The sequence below is a fragment of the Pinus tabuliformis genome, chromosome 5_1 (assembly GCF_031772625.1).
Source record: "Pinus tabuliformis cultivar Carrire ecotype Pingquan chromosome 5_1, CPIR1, whole genome shotgun sequence".
NCBI classification, from domain to species: Eukaryota; Viridiplantae; Streptophyta; class Pinopsida; order Pinales; family Pinaceae; genus Pinus; species Pinus tabuliformis.
This window is the reverse complement of record NC_142305.1, coordinates 364,087,704-364,109,387: the sequence shown is the minus strand read 5'-3', so window position 1 is coordinate 364,109,387 and position 21,684 is coordinate 364,087,704. Positions and strand designations below refer to the sequence as shown.

Below are 21,684 nucleotides of genomic sequence, written 5' to 3'. Positions count from 1 at the left end.
GACCAAAATCTTCAGGAAAGAGTATTAGGTCTGCCTTGAGGTGAGACAAGCTATTCCTGTTATCTGATGCAGGTCTCAGTGAGTTAGATGGATCAATAGAAAAATATGAGATAAGGAAACAATGAAAATGGTCCATAGAGAAGCCATGTCGAAGTACTGTGAAACCATGAATAAGCATGGAGAGCCTTGGTGACAGGAGAGTTGCTCACAGAGAGGATTATGCCTAGTTTGTGTGAGCAGGTGGACTGGGAATTCATTCTCAGTATGGAGAAAATTTCAAGTGCCCATTTTGATGGTTGATGAAGTGGCAAAGATCAAGTTATAAATAGTAGAAGAATGAAGAGCCATGTCAAAGTACACCCACGCAATGTGAACACAAGACAATGTGGTAGCATCAAATGAGGAACAGCAGAGGAACAAAACCCAGGAGCTCAGATGAGAAATATGGGGGGAAGTAGCATAGTTTCCAGTGAGATCTAATTGAAAAAATCTTTATGTGAGTGAACTGCTATGTAAGGCTGAGAGAGAGCCTGTTTTGTTGAAAGGCCGAGAGTTCCTATGTAGAGGTAAGAGACCCCAAGAGCTGCACTGTGTGAGAAAGGCTGATGTTGCCTGTGCTCTGTGTGTAAAGAGGAAGCTTCTTGTGAGCTTTGTGTAAGGTTGAAGTGCCTGTGCAGAGAAAGAATGTTGAGAGCTGAGTCTGTGTTGTGGAAGAGAAAAAGGTTGAGAGTTGAGTGTTGATGAATTGAAGAGAATAGAGAGATGCATGGAATGGGGTGAGTGACTGTTGTTGAGAAGATAAGTGTGTTGCTGAAGAGCAAGCAAAGGTGCAGAGAGTGCTACGTGGGCCAATGTCTATGAACAACAGAGTTGATGTCAGAAAGAGTGGGTACCAAATTATAGAGAACATTGACTTCCTATTTGAGTTTGGCTTGGAGCCTACATTTAGGAAGTTGGTGCTTCCATATCTAGTGTGTTCTTTGGAAGGATTGAGGTGTTGGTGCTTCCAGCTAGTCTATGCTAATAGAAAATTAAAGGGAGTTGGTGCTTCCTGTGAGTAGGTGCTCACAAAATAGATTGATGTAAGAGAGTAGGTTCTCTTATTTTATATCAATAACAACAATAATCTTGGTGGTTTTTCCTGAAAGTGTTTCCATGTGAAAAACCTTGTGTCTCATGTTTATGATACTCATGGTGTGTATTCTTGTATTTTTATTTCATGTTGCTACCATGTTTCATATTGCTATTGATTATATGGATCAGTGCCATGCTTGAATAAGAAAAGTAAATAGCCACAAAAGTTTAAAATTAGCCTTAATACTGATTCACTCCCCCCCTCTTAGTATTATAATTGTTTCCAACAATGGGTATTAGAGCCACGTTTCTTCTGGAATAACTTAGTCGCTAGAAGGTAGATCAAAGGGAAACAATGGATAATCAACCTTGGAGAACAACAGAAGGAGTTCCATTTTTATACAGACTAGACCATGAGCTATGGTATGAAATCTAGAAGGTTAGAATAAAAGCCTATTTGATGTCTGTGGATGATGATATGAGTTTCTCCGTATATTATAGAGAAAATAATGAGCAGAATGTAAAAGCCAAGGAGGTCATCATGAGAAGGCTATCTAAGCCGGATGCTGATAAAGTGAGGCATTTTGTGTCAGCAATGGAAGTGTTAGATATACTGTAATGTCTATGTGGTCGAGGTAGCCATGTCGCTCAAGAAGAGGATGAGGAGCCCTACTAGTACCATAGCAATGAACCTGAACATGGAGAAATTGTTGTTGATCACACTCCTGGTGGTGATGAAGAAGTCTCAGAAGGCATATCTTGTTGCTCAGAAGGTAAGCTATTTCTTTTTTGTAAGTGTAAAGAAATAGGTCATTCATTATCTATATGTTCATGTGAATCCCTTGAAGATAAAGAGGGTCATGCATATAGTATCTTTAATGAAGATGGACCCATTTTAGTATCAAAATAAAATGAGGAATCCTTAGAGGAAGAAGAGATATTCCCTATGTGTCCATGCATAGGAGAGAACGAGAATACCCCAGGAAGTGATAAAGGAAGGATAACGCTTAGAACTGTGGAAGAATTCATGGACATAGAGATGCACTAGTACAAAATGGCTAATCAGTTACTAAAAAAGAGACTAAATTTTTCATATAAACGACTATTTTTTGGTGAGTGACCAATAGTAGTTAATTTACAATATCTTATAACACAACCAACTTTTATTCATTTTTAACTTAGTCATCAAATAGTTATATCAATTTTACAGTCTAGTAGTACATTTAGTCATAAATTTGGTCATTAATTTAGTCAATGATTTAGTCATTAGTTGTCACAATTAGTGACCAAATACACAACAAAAGATATTATTAAATGATCACCCGAGAAAACTAATTAATGACAAAATAAATATGACCAAAATATTGGTTGAGTTATAAGATACTATAAAGTAGCTACTAATAGTCATATATATGTAAATTTTAGTCATCATCTGAAAGAAATTAATGGCTAAACAAATATGACTAAATTTTGGTCGTGTTATAAGGTAGTGTAAATTAGCTACTAATAGTCATATATATGAAAAATTTAGTCGCCATTTGTAATCACAAATTTATCGTTTGTAGTAATCATTTATCTCTTTTTGGTAGTTTCATATTCATTTCATTTACTTACATTAACAATCATTATAAGAAATTAATTTAGTCATATATTAATTTTATTTATGTTCATCATTAATCAACATAAACTATGAGTTTAGTAGTTTTAGATTGATTTTATATGTTCATTATTAATTAGCATAAATTAATTAGTATGATTTTGCATGTAAATTGAAAAAAATGTCATACAATGTACATGTTCATCTAATATGTTAATTACAATACTAGATTATCAAGTGCAACTGTAAATAATTTCAACCACATAAATTATATTATATAAAATGTCAAGTATTACAATACGATTTTCCAACGTAATATTGGTTGGAGTATAATTTAGACATCAAATATTGTTTCATCACTTCAAAAGATTATCATTGTGTTGCGAAGGCATTGCAGTTGAATTCACCAACTTTGAAAATTTGACCATCAATCTCTATGTGTGTGGCTTACATAGGATATTGGCTCTACGGGTACCAATAGACTAATTCTCTTCTCTCTCTTTTTAATTTGTATTTTGTCGCTCCAGGGTTATTTTTCTCCTCTTTCTTTAATTCCTTCTTTTTATCATCACTATTGAGTTTCTTTTCTAAAAAAGAAAGATGATACAACGCAAAGTATAAGGCTTGAAAGATGATGAACACTGGAATATAAACTAATATAGACTATAAATGATTTATATGATATATACCTCAACATCAACAATATTGTAAATACCATTTTTCCCCATAAAAGAAAGAAAGTCGAACAAGTTTTATTCAGCTGGGAAATAGTGGCCATTATGTAGCCAGATGACTTGTATAAACAAAGCAAATAAAACATCACCATAGAAAATAACACCTTAGTAAACTTAGTATTAACGTTCAAGGGAAGTTTAGGAAAAATCATGCGAACTAAGTTACATGCTATAAAGCTCAAGTTGTAGATTACTTATACAATGTGGGACTACAAACAAAACTCCTATAAAATGCTAAAACTAAGTCTAGAGTAAAACTAAATGAAGTAAAAAGGATCAAATAATAGGATAGCTTCATATACATGTATATAACCGGATAATGTAGAAGGCTAAGTGAATAAGTCCAGGGCTAGAGGTCGAGGATGTTAAGAATTCCTAAGTATGGTGAGCATTTCTTCAAATAACAACTAATATTTGGGTCCATTATCACATATGAATAAGCCAACTAGTCTATAACAAAGTATTAATGTTTTTATTATATTTATGGATCACTATAGTATAAGTGGATAAATTGCAAAGACAATTCCCTTCCCATTTTGTTCCTGACATGTGGTAATATATATTAGCTATGGTTTAGAGAAAAATTCTAACATTGAAAATATGTAGCAATCACCACTAGTAATCCCCCAAATAATATTATTTTGGAATGTAACTTTTAGATTCTAGTTGCTATATGATTCTTGAATGGAAAATCCACACTGAATTCTAACACCAAACTTCCAATTTGAGCAAACACCCGTGGCCATCCTCAGCCACTCAAACTCAAAACAATAATGATCATTATAATGAAAAGAAAATAATAGTTTTGATCTATTTTTCATATTTAGATGCAAAGCACAAATAAATATCCCATTGTTATAGCACCATTTATCACTCTTGGTGGATTTGATGCTCTGGTTATGCCCTAGGGCAACCCTTCCTTTCCAAACTTGGTCCAAATTCTAAAAAACAGTGTTTTACTTCCCATATCCTATTTTTCCCTATATAAAAAGCGTGTACATGAGGGTCAGTCTATACCCAACCTACGTATATGTGTTAAAACACTAAAAAATAAATAATATCCTTAAATTCGGGTGGATTTTATGGGTTTTAATTATTACTCACCTACTATAGCCCGTGCGCCAACTGTTTCCCAACTGAAAAAACTAATCTGGAGATGAGATATTGATATTATAGTTGATTACATCCCCATTCAAGTTTGAAGAAATCATTGTGCCTCCTACACTCACAAGTTATAGGAAACCTTTGTTTCCTTCTTTGAGATGCCCTCCATCCCTTTTATGACATCCTTGTGTATATCGATGGAGGAAGATTGTTGAGGCTTGGGTATGACGTATCTGTTAGAAAATAATATATTCAGAGCAATGGAACACATAAAATATTGCACAAATATAAACAAAGAAAATGCACAAAATAAGAGAGACACAGATATATGTGGTTCACCTAGTTTGGGCTATGTCCACGGAGAAATAGCCAGTCCTTCCTTTTATATTATCTAGCAAACTGAAGAGATACAACCTACAGTAGATCTGCTGTAATTCCATCTTCTCTCTCAATCTCCTCTCTCTTCCTCACTCAGAATACAAATATATATAGATGCAATACAATTCCCTCATATATAGCAAGGGGTTGCCTTCTAGGGCAAAAAACCCTAAATTAAACATAATTTCTACCATCAGATCTCTACCTAATGAATGTCCCAGATTGACTATCAAGGATAATTTTAGGGATGAATGTTCGCCCTTTGGCGAAATTACGGGGTTTTAAATTTTTAGTGGGCGAATATTTTGTATCATAGTACATTTTTACAAATCACCTCAAATAGCCCACCTTATTTTAAGGGAGAGGGTAAAAAAGGTAAATTTAGCCCTTGAAATTAGGACTTACAACCTTCCATTCGCCCATTTTCAAGAATAGGTTTTATTTAAGTGAATCCATTCGCCCATTTTCAAGAATAGGTTTTATTTAAGTGAATCCTATGGGCCAAATACCATATTTATAAAAGAAGTATGGTAAATTAATAAAAATATAAATAAATGAGAGGTATGGTAAATAAATATAACATTTTTTATATTTACTCCATAAGTCACCTTATATACATGTAAGGGTGTAAACAAATAAAAATATAAGTAAAGTGGAGGTATGGTAAATAAATAAAACGTCTTTTTATACTTACTCAAAAGGTATGGTAAATAAATAAATATAAATAAACTAGATGTATCGTAAATAAATAAAACCTCTTTTTATATTTAGTCCATCACCCTCGTTCTATTTATGAAGGCTCAAGAAAGAGGTAAATAAATAAATATAAATAAACTAGACGTATCGTAAATAAATAAAACCTCTTTTTATATTTAGTCCATCACCCTCGTTCTATTTATGAAGGCTCAAGAAAGAGGTTTTATTTAAGTGAATCCTATGGGCCAAATACCATATTTGTAAAAGAGGTATGGTAAATTAATAAAAATATAAATAAACGAGAGGTATGGTAAAAAAATAAAACATTTTTTTATATTTACTCCATAAGTCACCTTATATTTACGAACACTCAAAAAATGGGTTATATTTAGGTGAAACCTATGGCCAAAATACTATGGGACAAATACCATGGACTAGATTGTTATTAATACCATGCAAAAAACCATTATTAACCCTAATATTAGAATTAATAAAAATAAAAATGGCACATGGTATTGACCCATGGTATTCACCAAAATGGCACATGGTATTGACCCATGGTATTCACCTGGAATGTAGCCTATTTAAATGGGGGAATTAAACCAGCATGTAGCCTATACTAAGATTCACTAGGACTTTACAAAGTTTTATTATTTAGTGAAAGACTCGCCAAGATCTTACAAGATTTTATAATTGAGTAAAATATTCGCCATGCCTAGTGAGAGATTCGCCAAAAAATTATATATACATATTATATTATTGATAAAATCGCCTTCCGTTTTTCCTATATACCATGGAGATTCGCCCATTTATTATATTTATAAATTTAGGGGGGGTTCTTAAAATTTTCCCTGTTGACTATAGAATTACAAAATGTTACAAGGCAATTTTACATCTATTTTTAGCTTTTGGGGTGCTGCCCCGATCCCCCCGACAGGGGAGGCTCCCAAAGGTCACAGTTGCCCCGCATGGACCTCCCTGCAGCGAATATTTTATGAGCGACATTGTTGCCCCATTATGAGCTGGGGTCCAATGTGGTGATACCTTTGAATACATAATATAATCAGGGTCCACACCTAACAATCTCCCACTTGGAGACTGATTATAGCAACTCCACCGCAACTTCACTTGCTAGACAATGACTCCATTTTGGACCTGGCTATTTCTCATCTTCTTCATCATACTTGAAGACCAACTGAAACTAAGTAGATTCTCAGTTTCTCCCTAGTTACAACTTTTGTTAACATATCTATAGGATTATGGCTAGTGTGTATCTTTTCCAGCTTCAACTATCCATCTTCCAACACTGACCATATGGAATGGTACTTAAGCTGTATATGTTTAGTCTTGGAATGAAATGCAGAGTTCTTTGCAAGATGTATGGCACTCTCGTTGTCACTATATAACCGGCCCAACTCCTGCTTCTTACCTAATTCATCTAGAAACCTTTGTAACCAAATCATTTCTTTACTAACCTCTATAGCAGAAACATACTCTACTTCTGTTGTTGAGAGTGCAACAACACTTTGCAGTTTTGAGACCCAACTAATAGTGGTTCCATCGATAGTAAACACATACCCTGTTGTGCTCCTCCTGTTGTCTCTATCACCCACCATATCTGCATCAAAATATCCCTATAGAGCAATGTTTGAACCATCAAAGCATAATGCTTGATTTTTGGTACCTCTCAAATACCTGAGAATCCACTTCACCACCATCCAATGTTCTTTCCCTAGATTGTTCATGTACCCGCTTACAACTCCCACTGCATGTGCAATATTAGGCCTTGTACAGACCATTGCATACATTAAGCTTCCAAGTGCTGATGCATATGGAACTTTAGACACATGAGCCATTTCTTCCTGAGCCTTGGGACACTTCTCCTTACTTAATTTGAAATGGCTAGCCAAAGGTATACTAATTGCTTTTTCATTCTGCATATTAAACATTTTCAACACCTTTTCTATGTACTAACTTTGAGATAATGTTAATTTTCAATTCTTCATGTCTTTAGTTATTCTCATACCAAGGATTTGCTTTGTAGCACCTAAATCCTTCATTGCAAATGAGTTCGCCAATTTTCTTTTGAGCACATTTATTTCCTGCATGTTAGAACCTACAACAAGCATGTCATCTACATAAAATAACAATATAATATAGTTTCCATCATTTTTCATTTTGAGATAAACACAATTATTAGAGTGACATATAGTACAACCTTTTTAAGACATAAACCTGTCAAATTTTAGATACCACTGCCTTGTAGCCTGTTTTAAGCCATACAAGCTCTTCTTCAACCTGCACACTAGTTTCTCCTTCCTTTTTATCTCATATCCTTGTGGCTGCTGCATATATATCTCTTCCAGATGTAAATCTTTAGCTGCTACTAGACTTAAAATAGTTATGATTGAAGTCATTTTAACAACAGGAGAAAATATCTCATCAAATTCTATACCGTTTTTCTGTGCAAACCCTTTCACCACAAGTCTAACTTTATACCTTTTTCTACCTCCATCTTCTTCCTTCAACTTGTAAACCAATTTATTCTACAATGTTGTTTTACCTGTAGGCAACCTGACTAAGTCCCAAGTCTAGTTATGTGCTAAGGAGTCCATCTCTTGTTTCATGGCTTGCTCCCAATTTTTCCTGGTTTCTACCTGTACTGCTTCTTCATAACATTTTGGTTCACTAGCATCAGTCAACAATACATAATATAATGAAGGAGAGTATCGTTCATGAGGTCTACTTATCCTGGTATATCTTCTAGCACCACTTTCAGGTGTTTGAGGTGTTTGTTGTTGTTGTGGTTATTGTTCTAGATGTTGATCATTATGATTTTTAGGCACCATCACTTTTTCTGTGATCTCGTCAAGCACTGTGTATTCTCTGTTTTCTTTTTCCTGTTTCTTTTCCTGCAATTGATCCTTATACAAAAACTTTTCATTGAATACGACATCTCTGCTCCTAATGATTTTATGTTTTCCATAATCATAAAATCGATAAACAAAATCATTAACACCATATCCAATAAAGGTACATTTCTTTGATTGTTCCTCAACCTTTGTTCTATTTTCTTTTTTAATGTGGAGAAAGGCTTCACAACCAAAAGTTTTTAAAAATGAGTAGTTTACCTTTTTACATTTCTATGCCTCCTCTGGAATACCACCATCCAAGGAACTTAAAGGCCCTCTATTTATTAGATAAACAATAGTATCTATAGCATCTGCCTAAAATTGTAAAGGCAATCATGCATGCAATCTCATGCACCTTGCACGCTCCATGATTGTCCTGTTCATCCTTTCCCACACACCATTTTCTTGTGGTGTTCCTGTAACTGTCTTCTCTCTGTGAATTCCATTCTTTGAACAATAGCTATCAAACTCTTTGCTGCAATATTCACCTCCATTGTCTGATCTGAGACACTTAAACCTTTTTCCTGTCTCATTTTCAACCAAAGCTTTCCATTTCTTGAAATTATCAAATACATAAGATATATTTTGAATACAATAAATCCATGTTTTTCTGGTTGCATCATCAATAAAAGCAACATAATAATAAGAGCCACCAAGAGATGATACTTGAGCAGGTCCCCATTCATCTATATGCACAAGCTCTAAGTTTTCACTCCTCTTTTCTTTCCCAACTCTGAGGAATCTGACTCTCTTATGTTTTCCATAAACACAATTCTCACAGAATTTTAAACCAACATGCTTCAAACTTGGCAACAAATTTCTTGAGTGAAGAATCTAAATCCCCTTCTCACTCATGTGCCTAAGCCTATGATGCCACGGTGTCATATATCCTCCCATAGAGGTTAAAGAATTAACAGAATTAGAAATACCATTGCATAAATACAATGTACCAACCTTTTCTCCTTTTGTTATTACCCTGGATCCTTTAGTGACCTTCCCGGTTTTATCTATAAAAGTAGTCACACAACCTTCACCTCCTAGCTACCCTATTAAAATAAGATTTTTCTTTAGATCTGGAACATTCCTTACCTCCATCAATAGCCATTTATTTCCATTCTGTTGTTTTATGAAAACTATACCCATTCTAATGATTTTATAGGGTTTATCATCACCCAATCGAACCCGTCCAAAATCTCCTTGAACATAATCATGAAAATGTTTCCTATCAGGTGTGGCATGGAATGAGACCCCTGAATTTACCACCCAAGCATCAATAATGTTTTCTAAAGAAAGAATCAAAGCATATTGCAACACATCACATGTTACATTCGCTTCATGATTATTTTCTTGTTGTGCATCTCCTTCTTTTCCCTTCCGAGACTTGTAGTATTTCCTTAGGTGTCCTTTCTTCGCACATTTCTAGCACGATATCCCTGATCTGGACTGATCCACCTTTTCTTGACTTACTACGATATCCATGGCTCTTTCCTCTTTCTATTTTTCTTCCCCAAGTCTTTGCAGTCAAATCATTACCTAATGTCTCACCGGAGCTTTTCCATCGCATTTCCTCATTAAGGATTGCACCGACAACATCATCAAAATTTAAAGTACTAGATCAATAGACAGATTTACTAATTGCCATAATTAAACCATTCCAACTTTCTGGCAATGAGCACAGAAATAACAGAGCCCTAACTTCATCATCAAAATTTTCCCCTACAGAACTTAACTGACTGGTAACTGTATTAAATTCATTTGAATTATCAGTAACAAATCCACCTTCTAAAATTTTCATATTAAATAAATGCTTCATTAGGGCCAAGAAGTGAAAAATAATGAGTTCTAAATAACTCTTTTCGAGAAGGTGCCTTGGAGGATGAAATTGCATTAAGTATAGCTATAGGAGTAGGAAGTCAGAGGTACCCATTAAGGAAGAGTAGATTCCAACTCGTAAATTCTCTATAGCCTTCTTGGGAATAATTACATGCGGCCTATGAGAATGACCATCAAATGTTTTTAATAGAGTAAGTGAAGGAACAACTTGAGGCAATCCAATATCCTTCCAACATGATATAGACATTCCACTTGTGGAAGCTCCCTCATCAACTATAGTTAGAAAGATATTAGTTTTCTGATATGTAGACTTGATTTGAAAATCCATATGATGTGGGAGTCTCTTCTTGATGTTTGGCATATCGAATGTAAGAACAAGAGATTTTTTTGGATCAACTGCTTTGATCGCAGCAAGCAATGCACTCCTTTGTGTTGGGCACGATTGGAGTACCTCTAACGCTGACATAGCACAAGGACGCTGAGCCAAATCTTCTACAATAGAGTATTTTTGGGTTGCCTTAGCATTAGGGTTAATGGTCGAGCGTTTTTCGAAGCCTTTCATCATATGAGGTATAGACTCAACTATGGGCCTCTCAATATGGAGTGGCTTTGAAACATCAGGAGTACATTTAGCCTTTGACGATTCTGATTCACCATAATCATGTGACCATGTAGCAATGTCAATATGTGAACTCATCATGTAAACATTTTATGTATTTTCCCCTTCCTAGTTTCCCCCAACGGGGGTACCGGTACTAGAATTCGTGCCAGCAAAAAACTGTTGCCCTTAGGGAAAATGGTTAGTTACAATAGCCTGGGAGCTAGAAGACCCCTATTAAACCAACAAGAGCCGAAAATCTTGAATCTTAGGGCAAAGATTAGTCAAATTGGCACCATTGCATAACTTGCATGGAAACTTTAGTTTCTTCTTAGACTCTTTTTTACCCCCTCCAACATCATTGCCAGGTTTGTTTTCATTACGCTTCCCATCCTGATTCTTTTTCCTACCACATTCTTTCTTCTTCCCATCAGATTGTTGGATTCCTTTGGGGTTATAAGTTTGAACAAAATTTATAGATGAAGGTTGAGGAGGCATAGGCGCTGATGGAGAATGCTGCATAGAAGAAGCAGTTTGTAAAGACAACTGTTGCAATTGATTTAGTAGGTTATCCGAGTTAGTAACAATGGATTCGACTAGCCCATCGGGATGGGGACCTGACTTCAGCTTGGCTAAATCAAGCTTCGACCTAGGAGAATCGGGCAAAATTTTCTGAAGAGCCACAAATTGAGAATATATAAGTTCTAGTTGTTGGGCTCTAAAAATATCCTCGTCTTCAGTGAATACATCGAAGAGCGATATGCCCTTAGAAATCTTGGGTTACAAAGATTTAAGAAACCATTCAAGAAGGAGTTATTGCATAATATCGACTTTAATGAGCCTCTTCCTTCTCCTCCATTCCTGGATATGATTCGAAATGTGGGTTTCCTAGTCCTAGTGGAAATTAGCCGATAGCTCAGTTCCAGCATTATAACGAACAAACAACTGAAAATGGTTTAAAACTATAGTAGCCAAATCACCGAACAAAGTGAAGGTGCCCCCTGGGAGTTCAATATACCATTTAGCGGCATTCCCAGTTAGGGTATGTTGAAATAATCTCAACCTAATTGAATCATCTATTAGGGACTTTGACAAACACCATAAGTGGAAAGTGGTTATATGATCCCAGATCTTCACCAGTCTTCCCTTCAAATTTGGGTATATCCGATGGAATTTTGGTTGGAACTGGAGGCTAGTCTGGGTTATATCGGATCAAATCATTAGTCAATTTGGATAGATCTAGCAAGTTTAATGTTTTCAGGAAAGATAAGCACGAAGGATCTTATGGATTCCACTTGGTCTAGGCAGAATTTCCGACGTTATGAAAATAATACCCTAGATTTGTGAAATCACCAGGTTGCCTAAAGTACTTCATAGAAAAACCTAAACCATAAGGAGAACCTTGTGGCCTAGAAGAAATTGGATTCTGCCCAACTCCTGCAGAAAAATTTCCATATCGAGTGAAATTCCCCCCTAGAGAGATGTTGAATGGAGCAGAGAGCCCTTGGTAAGGGTTCCATGCATGAGCATAGGGAGAAAACTTTGGAATGAACTCACAGAGGAATACAATCTATTCCCCTGCTGGCCAAAAGAGAATTGATTCCTCGCTCCAAGTTTGCTGACAGGTGGGTTAGTCCATCCTTGGATAGGATTATATCTTTGACCGGTGGAGGGAAAAGGTATTGATCCTAAAGATGGGTTAGAATGTGGTATATGACCACTCCCAAAAGGGAAACCCTAAATATAATTTGACCCACTTGCCATGGAAGTCATATATGTGGAGGAAGCAGATGGAAAAATTAACAGAACCAAGGGAAGTGTGTTGATCGGCATTCCAAAGGGGAAAGAACTAGTTCCAAGAGGAAAAATATTGGGTGCCCCCCTCGAAGGTGGAATGGAGGTAGAGCCAAAAATTGTAGTGCTAGGAGTGATTAAAGGTATGGAAATGGTACCCACTCCTTGTACTGATAAATGAGTTTGCATACTAGTAGCACTCATGGTTGAAACCATGCTCCCAGAAGTGGCCATGAAAGGAATAGATCAAAATAGACTTGGGCTCGAAGGCTTGTGGGTTAGAGTCTCGATGTATAATAAAATGTCTGGATGATTGGGAGGAAAATGAGAATTAGGAGTCAATGGAGACTCAAGAAGTTCTTCAACATCTATAGCGTCTTCCGTTTGGAAGAGGAATCTAGAAAGGACTAGAGTGTTCCTCTCCAAATCTCTACTTATACCAGGTCTGTTCTATGAATCAATCAATTCAAGTAGAGGATCCATCTCCATTGCATCTGCTGGTACTGATTGGAAATAGCAGGTAGAATTGCTGCTACGCCTTCTAGAAGAAGGCTCAACACTCGTAGGTGAAATCCCATGAACCCTCCTAGAATGATGAATTGGTTGATCAACCACTTTTAATTATTTTTAAGAGAACTAATTAAATAATCATTTTGTTTATAAAGTTAGACCAACTAGGAGCAAAGAGCACTTTCTAACAAAGTACCTAAAATATACAGTCAATCAAGCTACTTCCAAGTATTTCTACTACTGGTGATGAGGACCAGACACCAAAATATAAGAAATTGAAAATCAAGGACCTTCCAAAATTAGTCTTGGATAATGATGGCCCAGGCCTACTAGAAAAGGTAACAGAAAGAGCTACGCTAACCTCCAGACAAAAGCCTTTGCCAGTGCAAGCACCCAAGCTTTGCAAGGGTACCATCCAGAAGTACTAATGAATGTGATGCAATGTCTACCTTAGGTGCCATGGGATTTCCCTCCACAGCCACCAATGAGATCCCTAGGAATAACAACTAAGGGCACCTGTTCTTATCAAAAGCTGAGTGGAACAGTCTCGGGGTGGGATCCAACAAGTAGGAGAGGGGATATCTCTCTTCCTTTCCTTCACTCTCCATCGTGCTTAAGTCCTAGTCATAGAGCTTTCCTAGTCTTTCTAATGACTCTAGATTTCACTCATTATTCAACATCTATGTTTGATAGTTTGAGCAGCCTTGGAGAGTTAACTCTCCACTCAACTATTCCAAGGCCCTAAAGAACTTAAAATTTTTGGTGTTGTTAATTGTTATAGACATCTTTGGGCACTGCAACCCCAATCAAACATGTCCATAAAACAAGGGCTCCTAAGTACCTAAAAGTGTTGTTCCATACCCTAAAAGAACAATGTCAGTTGATTACATCATCTCCCAAAAGTTCTCCATGAAAAATTGCTCAGAACTGGTCAAAACTGGACCATCTCACCTGCTCCATGGTCAAAGTGCAATGCATCCCACCTAATACACACGGGAGGTGCGATGCATACTGAAAATACCTTCTATGGGGTGCAATGGGCAAGAGTGTACAAATGACAGAGACAGTTTGTGAGGTGGATGATCACGGAATCTTCAAGAAACTTCTCTTGTGCCACTTGCCTCTATGAATTCACCCAGGGACGAGTAAGAGATCATCAATCTCCAAGTGGAATCAAGAACTATCAGAGAGAGGACATTAATCAAAATCCCAGAAGCTGACTCACCCCCCTGCAATCATCTATATATGGATCCCTCATCCCAGAGATCCAGAGGCTGGAATTTTTTATCTTGTAAGGAAGTGTTGTTGGTTTCTTGTTGAAATATCATAGTGTTGGGTGATCTAAGCTTTTCATGAGGCGAAAGAAGGGCTTTCATGCTAGAGGATGATGTTGGGTCGGAACAATTGGTTGTAATCCTCTTTGCTTATTCTTGATATTAATAAAGCTATTCAAGTTTTCCTCCACATTCTTGTATGTTTGATGATATATGCATCTGTATGGTCAATATACATTTGGTCCTATATTGTTTATGATCGTGGATCTCTGTTCTTCTATAGTATTATGTTGCTTTGATTCCACAGGTGCTCTTTGAAGCTGGGTAGACGAAGGAGAAGTGGCAAGGATCTATCAGAAAGGAGAGGAATCGAGCAAGGAACCAAGCACAAGATTGAGGTTGGTGTCCTTCATTCCACTCTGATCTACTTCTCATAAAGGAAAACAAAAGTAGTTTTAGTTTGTTTGTTTCTAAGATAGCTACCAGTATTAGTTGGACTAGAAACTCCGAGTGGACACTATATTTCCCGATAACAAAATGGTGACTCCGCTGGGGAGCGAATAGATTATTTATTTGTCTATATTTGTTTGTTTTATAAACTTACAGATGGAGCGTGAAGTCAAGCCAACTAGCCTTCGAACTACATTTGCTAATGCCACTTCATTCTATCTCCGGGTTTTGTTTATAGACTGAACAATCGATTTGCAAAACTTTCTAATTACCCTAGTGGTGGCTCTAGTAACCTCATTAGATCAACCCTTGTGATTTCTATTTACTGTACATCACTTGCCCAGCCTAAATCCCTGAACTGAGCTGCAAATTGTGACCTGGAACCTAGTTGAAGTCTCGTCCCTGGACCATCGCACCTTTTACTTGGGAATCTGGATGCATTGCACTTCCCATGTGCAGTAGGTTTGCTGCATCACACTTTCCCTGTGTTACAGGTGTGTTGATTAGACAAGACCTCTTCTGCTCTCAGATTTTGGTTTTTGTGTTCACTTTCTTCAACTCTATTTAGGAGTTTTGCTGTCTGTGATCAGTATACCACTGTGGAAACCCCCTTCCTTTCCATTATTCCACCTCCATTGTGAAAATAATTGTGAATGTTTTTATGTATTTTCCGCCATTTTCAGTTCTCTTTTACAAAGTAGTAGCATAGTCGAACTATCATCTTTTGATTTGAAAGTGTCGCAAGTTTCATTTTCAGTCAAAGAAAAGAATTCCATTGTTCTTGATGGTCGATTATATAGTTACTCTTGTATTTGATTTGAATTAGTATTTTTTCAAGTGTCGAAAGCAGTTTTCAATTCAAAATAGTAAAGTGTCATTATTATCTTCCTTTCGTTTTGAAGAGAAATTTGTTAGTACTGTCGCTTTGAAAAGATAATTCATATTTGTGCTTAGCATTCTTCTTGTCATTCACACATTAAGAAAGCTGAAAACAAATACATGCATCTGTATTTGCATTTAGACTGCTTGTTGGTTTGATTTAGGATAGTGCATCTAGTGTGTGCTCTCTGCTCTATGTTGAAAGAATATAATCTCTCTTTCATCATGCGATGAACCTGAAAGGAAAATTTCTTTAGAAAGATCAACTACAAAATAAAGTTAATGAACCTAAAAATGCTTTGGAACCTAATGCACAACATCTAGAAGTCTAGGCTAGAGACGTATTCTGGTGTCGTAAAGCCTGGTAACTGTCGCTTTCACTGTTGGTTGGGTGATTCCTCCTCTTTGAGACGACAAGTGCCAGTACAGACTTGTGCTCCCACGTACCATCGAGTATATATTAGAAGACCACAATAGGCTATATCCTTTATCCATAGGAAGCCGTGTCTGCCGCCCTATCGCAATGCACTGAACATAGCATTCAGGAAGATTGACTGTCGTACCATAAAAAGTATTCTACAGTTTTGCGATTGGTTTGGTAATCCCTCTATCTAGATTTCCAGAGTAGTCTCTTTCGTTCCTTTTCAGACTCCTTAAAGGAAAAGGTCCATCTGAGAACTTGTCACTTCAGGCTCATTACAAATCGAAGGCGACTAGAGTCATCTTTTGTTTTTTCTTAACTCTTAAAAATTGAAAAAACAAGTTGTGTCAAAGCATCTAAAATTTATTTTAATCAGAATAATATCACCATTCTCACGTTCGTCTTAGGCTGAGGAAAATGGAGTCCACCAACCAAGGAGTTCCCCTTGGATGAAATCCTAGTCCTTTCTCCTCTTGGGGAGATGTTGGTGCACCTCATTTCGCCACATTGTCACTTCCAGGATTGATGATTGGCTTGCCAATATGGCTCTTCTCGACCTCCGTCGTTTAAAACACCGTGATTCCTGAACAATCAAGTCAGCAACTGGATGATACTAAAGTTACCCCCCAACCTTCTACTTCATCTGATTGTCCCTCTCCTCCTTCCTCTTCACTTGATAAATCTTGTAAGGCCCAAAATAAAGTAACTAAGAAGGAGAAGAAGGGGAAGGAGAAGAAAAAGAAAAAGAAGAAGGAGACAAAGGCGAAAAGGGGTAACCAGGTATCATCTAGTGAAAATCCACACATTGCACCATCTAAGCCTAAATCTCCATGTGTCATTTGCAAAGGAGACCACTACCACCGCGATTGTCCCTGCATCCCTCAGATCTTAAGGGACTGGTCTCCTCATTTGCACAACCCGGTGTCATCAACCTCTGAAGACCATGTTGAAAGTACACCATCAACTAGTGAAAGCGAAGCATTTGGATAAAAAGGGAAATGTAAATTTCCTTGTAAACTGTGTGAAGGAGATCACGTCGTCCACCATTGTCCCTTCCTAGACAAAGCTAAAAGAGTTTTGGATGACCGTTCGGCTTCACTGCTACGGCTTCCTCCTGGATATAAGAAACTCTTGCTGAGTCCGTCGCTAGTTGAAAATCCGACCGACACACCATTGTTGTCGGTTGAAGCATCTGTCATTGAGGATAAACCCACTGAACCCATACCAGACGAAAGTCAAAAGGTTGAGGTGGCAGTCGACCCGGTCTTGTCTTCAGAAGGTCCATCTTCAGATGACACAATCACCAAAGAGAATGAGAACGACACCGTCCAAATTCCTTTCGTAAACACAGACTCTGATGAACATGGGGGCAGTCTACACGTTCCTTTACCGTAGGAAGGAAGCTCGTCAGAGTCATATCCGACTGTCTATTCGGTCCCACCTCCAAGCAACCTAGTCATTTCCTTCGATTGGAATCTACTAGGTAGACCTCGGGTACCGGCCAATGTACCATTTCGAATCATTGTACAAGATTACAAAATGATCATGGTTGGTACCATCATAGATGAAGGGGCTTCTGTGAGTATCCTTTCGTCAATTTCTTGGGAAGCGATTGGTTCGCCATCGCTTCTGCCTGAGATGAGAAATCTAACAGGCTTCGACAAAGGAACCAGTCGACCGTTAGGGACCCTTCCCAATGTGCCCATAACATTGAGAAGGAAAACCATTTACATGAACGTAATGGTAGTCCGAGGACCTCTAGATTATAATCTACTCCTTGGACGCGACTATATTTATAGCATGGTAGCCATTGTCTCCCCACTCTTTACAGTAATGTGTTTTTCGCATGAAGGTAGAGTTGTCAAGCTCGTAGACCAGCTATTGTTTCCCAGCTCACACATAACCAATAGTCCAATACCATCCCTAAATGGTCTTTTCACGCAAGGAATGTCTCATCAATATCCAGTCCATCCACCTCATGAGCGTGAGTGATTCGGGAGGACATGATTGAATCCCAGGGGGCATGCACCTTGGCCTGCTCCGGCATGGAAACTCTAGGTATAGAGTAGGTTTCCACGAAGGAAAATGACTGATCCGATACCCGTCCAGGATTGGACCGGAATAAGATTCCTTCGTCAAGGTTAGGAGGTTGGGTTTTAGAACCACCCTAGTCTAGACAGACTAAGCTAGGAAGTGTTTCTATCTGCGGTGTGGATGGAAACTATCTTGCGAAAGCAGGAATTTCTATATGGTAACCTGGAAATTTTTCACTATACCTGGGGCCATGCAAACCTTTTTGCATGCAAGTGAAGAGCGACCATTTATTTTCTTAGTTTGTAGATTATCAAACCCTTTAAACTCATAGGATTGGTCGTTCCAAACTTGCATAAAGAAAGGATCCAGGGCAAAGCTTTGAAAGGTGCAAGCTCCATAAAAAATGTATCTTAGATGAGATATCCTTATTATACGACTAGCACGAGCAGTTTTTATGTGGAGTTCATGCTAGTTAAAAATTAAACAGAAGCAATGAGCAAACATTCCCCCAGAGTTTAAGCTCATTAAAAATTGAACCAATTTCCGGTAAATAACCATTGTGAATGCATTATCATCAGCTTTTGAGCCCTGGTGGTGTTCTCATCATCACCTCCACTCTATTTTATCCGATCATTCACCTCCATTTGATTGTTTACCCCTTTTGAGGAACAACTACGAAGAGTGATCTTGTTAGCCATCCTTGTGACACTGCCGTGATTGGAAAATTCCAAACCTTACCCGGAATTAGCTGCTACCCGAAATTATCACTCGTTCCTCAAAAACGAGTCTCCTTTAAGCTCTTTTCACTTGACTCGTAAAACATGAAAAGATTACCGAGCAATTGGCCTCTCCAGATCGTTAAAGCGACCAGAAGTGTTATCCCTCTTCTAGATTTTAATCTTTCTGGACCTGAGGGATTATTACACAAAAGGATCGAGCGCTTGTTTTGTTCGGCTTGTTAAAATTACCGAAAATTCATCCATTTTGTATTATTTTATACTTTTTCAGACTTAAGGGATTATATGACGAAAAAGGATTATTGGAGTTTCCTTTATGTCCCTTTCAGACTCTCTAAAATTGAAAAGGACCGAGTTATCTTTGTCATTAAACTCGTTAAAACTGAATAGAGACAAACTTGTCCATACAGACAAGAACGAGTTTCACTGTCACTAGGCTCGTTAAAATATAGCGACGGGTTTTCCCGAAGGGTAAATTATAGAAAAAGCATATGTTATCCTTCTCAAGCTTGAAAAAAATAAAGAGGTACTGGTCAACGATGACTAGGGAAAATTTGGGAAGAAAACTTGAAGAAAATGTATTGGTAGCAAGTCGCTCTTGAACATGACACTTTCACTCTGCATCCGAGTCGGGTTGGGTTGTTCCATTCACTAGTCATATCACCATTGGTCCATCACACCATCCATATTTAGGGTTAATGCTACTGTTATCGGGAAAACTAGTGTTATACAGAGCTCCTAGTCCCACTAAGGCTGGTAGCTTCCTTAGAAGCAAACACACTAAAACCTACTTTCGTTTTCCTTTATGAGAAAAAGATAAGAGAAGAATAAGGAGACCAACCTCTGTCTTGCACTTGGTTCCTTGCTGGATTCCTCTCTCTTCTGGTAGGTCTTTGCCACTGGCTTCCTTAATAGAGTTTAGGCTTCTGTGATCCATATCAAGTTAGAGAAAGATTTCGGCGAAAATCACATGGAATCTCATTTGTCGACGCGTTTCGAACCAACCAGTGTGGTTCATCGTCAGGGCAAGTTGAAGAAACAGATCCAGCTTAGCATGTTATATAGACCGAGCAGAGCCTCCAACGGCTAGTTTGACCAACCGTTAATATTGACTAATGGACCGGGATCAAAACATTTTTTATAATAAAACAGGAGATAAGTTATCTAGGAGACCAATAAATCATTTAAATTAGTGATAATAGTTTATTAATAAATATTTAAAAATTAAAGGTCAATTATTTTTAAAAGGAAATTAGTTGCAAAGGACCGCTTCTATGAATAAATTAAATGTGAATAAGAGTTAAATGTGAATAAAAATAACTAAATGAATAAAAATAAAATAATAATAACAAATTAAATAACAATAAAATAAATAAATAAATAAATAAATAAAATAAATACAAAAAACACAAAATAAAAATAATAAAAATAAAATAAATAAACACATAAATAAAAATAAAAATAAAAATAAAAATATATAAATAAATAAAAATAAAATAATAATAAATAAATAAATAAATAAAATAATAAATAAATAAAAATAAGTAACTAAATGTGAATAAGAGTTAAATGTGAATAAAAATAACTAAATGAATAAAAATAAAATAAAAATAATAATAACAAATTAAATAACAATAAAATAAATAAATAAATAAATGAATAAAATAAATACAAAAAACACAAAATAAAAATAATAAAAATAAAATATATAAACAAATAAATAAAAATAAGAATAAAAATAAAAATAAATAAATAAATAAAAGTAAAAATAAAATAATAATAAATAAAATAATATAAATAAATAAATAAAATAAAAAATTAATAAATAAGTAAAAAATAAAAATAAAAAGGAAAAATTAGATGTATAGAGTAATGTATAAAATTAATTTTATTTTAAAAATATTATAAAAATTGTGTGTTAAATAATAAAGGTAATAAAGAAAAACAAAGGATGATAGATTAGAAATATAAGCAGTAAAGAAAGGAAATTAGTTACACGGAGGCTCTTAAATAAAATAATCAATAAAAATAATAGGAAAGGCATCAGAAGAAATAGGTTGCTATAAACACGATTAAAAAATAAATAAATAAATAAATAAATAAATAAAAATAATAATAACAATAATAAAATAAATAAATAAGTGAAAATAACGATAAAAGACACCAAAAACCAAAGAGGATGAAAAAACGACTAGGAAGAGAGGGCTGGGACCCAACACCTACTGACTTTCCAACCATCCTCTCTATTGAGATTGCTTGGTCTCTTTTCGATCTCAAGCGCTTCCCTGAATTTTCGATGATGGAAATGCGGAACCTTAGCAATAACACTGGCTTCTTCGATAGAAACATGATGATTGGTTTTCTCAGCATGTTCAGCCAAAGCGGAAGACTTAAATCTCCTATGCTTCAGATCCGCTGCGTGCTCACTAATCCTCTGATTAATGGAACGACCAGTCTCCCCAATATAGGGGGTCCCACAAGAACAAGGGATCATATAAACACCCTTCATATCATTAGGGTCGATGGGATCCTTCACCGATCTGAGAGACGAACGAATGGTGTTCAGGGGCCTGAAGGACACAGGGATACTATGTCTCCTGAGAATCCTACCAATTCTATCAGTGGTCCCTTGAACATAAGGTAGATGGACACCAGGAAC

At 36.5% G+C, this 21,684-nt stretch overlaps 1 pseudogene; it reads left to right on the top strand.

Annotated features, from left to right (window-relative positions):
* The first annotated feature begins 1,715 nt into the window (after positions 1-1,715).
* LOC149164948 (uncharacterized) overlaps positions 1,716-21,684 on the top strand; it is a 62,697-nt pseudogene continuing 42,728 nt past the window's right edge.